Raw genomic sequence first — 2,550 nt, forward strand, 5'->3', positions numbered from 1 at the left:
CAATGGCTGTGGCCGCATCTCCAGGACTCTGAAAAGTCTCAGAGTGGCTTGCATCAAGAAAGTGAAGGAAGAGAGTTAGAGAGAGGGGAGGTTCCTAGGATCCTCTTTAGGAGAAAGCCAAACCAACAAGAGGTAGTATCAGGCTGTAACGCGATTGACAAAGTAGTCTCCCCGCTGTCCTTCTATATATCAAGTTACATGATAGTATGTAATTGCCACATTCCCATAGATATTTATGACAAAATCATCATAAAAAACAAGACCCTTGTCAATTCTCACCACCTGTTGATTGATACACACACATTCAAATGAGCTAGCATTAAAAACTGAGAAAATGGAATGAAGGGTTAATGAACTTTTTTCAGTTACCAGCAGGGTCACTATGTGAAGAGGTTTCAGTATATATTCCAAACTAATATTAGACTAGGAAAAGGGGATAAATGAATAACTAAATATCTTATGAACAGCATTAGAACATATCTGACATAAAGAGAAAAGAGGAACTCAGTTGGAAAGACCAAAATCTATACAAAATTGTCTTGTCAGAGTCAACCCTCAAATAGAGCAGCTCTTTCAGGACCTGCACGTGGTGGTGAGAATAATCAGTGTGAAGACACAGCTCTAATAATCCATGTAGAACAGGACCTTATACAGAATGTATCAAGTATGAACCAAGGGAAATTGGGAGTTGGGAAAAATAAAAGAGAATGAAAAAGTATCTATTTTGTAGGCATTTGTGAATGGAAATGAATTGATATTAGCCATTTTTAGGAGGACAATCTTATAGTTTATGCTGCCCAGAATGACAAATTCAAGAGAAATGGCATCACGTTAATTATCAAAAAGAACCTCTCAAGAGCTATCGTAAAGAACAATGCTGTTTGCTGTAGAAAATCTTTATGTTTAAGAGGACATTCAGTCAATACAATTAGCATTCACATTTTCATACCACCAACAAAAGCTACTGATGAAGAAATTGAAAAACTCTACCAAATTCTTCATTCTGTAGTAGATCTTCCATTGAATAGAAAGACTTTGGTAACACTGTCCAACACACATTTTTGTGCTTCAAATGTTAGACTTGTGCCTGGATATATTTGAAACGCTGACTCAAAAAAATTGCATCAATGTTCCCCTATCAGCTGTAGTTATAGAGACACAGAACGTGAGCCATATACCACTCCTCACTTTGGTCACCTATAAAAAATAAATCAGGATATTTTAGTGTATTGTTAGCTATCAAGAGATAGAGAAGGTGTATCCTGGCATTTTTTATGGTAGATTGTTCTGTCTAAATATTATACTCCACATAGTTCCTTTGATTAAAAATTATAGGTAAAATTATACTCCACATAGTTCCTTTGGTTAAAAAATATATTAACTGTGAAAATTGCATGAACTTGGAAATTTCCCCAAGTATCACTTTACGTTTAATTGGAAGTGGACAGCAGATAGTGCCCATATGTTATCTTAAAAAGGTCAAATAAATAAAAGTTATTGTACTATAAATACAAAGCCCTGATGGTATAGTGAGCTATGAGTTTGACAGCCAACCACAAGTCAGCTATTCAAGCCACCAGCCGCTCTTGAAGAGAAAGGTGAGATTTCATGCTTCCATCAAGATTTATGCCTCAGACACCCCAGGAGAGGCTCCACCCTGTTCTATGGGCTCACTATGAATCATAACCCACTGATAATGGATTTGGTACAGTACTTATTCAAATGTTCTGAACCTCAAAATGGATCTGCCAGAATTCAAACTATTTTATTAAAATTAAAGTGCTCCAATCTTGTTAAAAGGTGGTACAATTTATCCACCCTTGCACAGAGATTCTTTAGAGAAAAGTTACAATCTTTCTTATAAAGATGCTTGGAGTCAACTTTACCTCTGAAACATTTCAAATGAATCATCTATTGACTTTGACATATTAAAATGTGTTCTGAAATGTTTATTCTATAATTTGAAGACTATTTTAGTTATCCAACATATTTCTGAAAATTGCTATGACATCTTACATTTTCAACACTCTAAATTTCCTTATTCCTTCCATACATGTCCTTTTAATTTTTTTGAAAAAAAAATTGTCCACTCTTCCCAAGCTATGTTTTGGGTTTGCAGTCTCTAACTTAAGGACTGCATATGGATTCCCTCGCTGCCCATATTCAAAAGAACACCTCCTGCCATCTAGCTAATTCTAAATCACAGTGACCCTAAACAGTACAGAAGAATTGCTCTTTGCGAAGTTCCACACCTCTTAAAGGCTGCAGGGGCTTTGCGGTTTAAGCCATTGACCCTGTGATTGGAAGCTTCCCTTGGAAGTCCTTTATATCAAATTATCTTTCAAATATTTCTTACCTTTTTGGTCTTATCCTGAAATTTGTGGGTCTGAATTGTTCTTGTATTTAAAACAATGGTAGGTTATTAAATTAGGATAGACTAGTAGCTAAACATATAGCAGAACACCATATTTTAGAAACTGGAAGTGATAGTGTCTCTCCAACGCAGTTTTCTCAATCAGCACTTCGCTAAACCCCAGGAACTGCCTACAA

The sequence above is a fragment of the Tenrec ecaudatus genome, chromosome 3 (genome assembly GCF_050624435.1).
Source record: "Tenrec ecaudatus isolate mTenEca1 chromosome 3, mTenEca1.hap1, whole genome shotgun sequence".
NCBI lineage: Eukaryota > Metazoa > Chordata > Mammalia > Afrosoricida > Tenrecidae > Tenrec > Tenrec ecaudatus.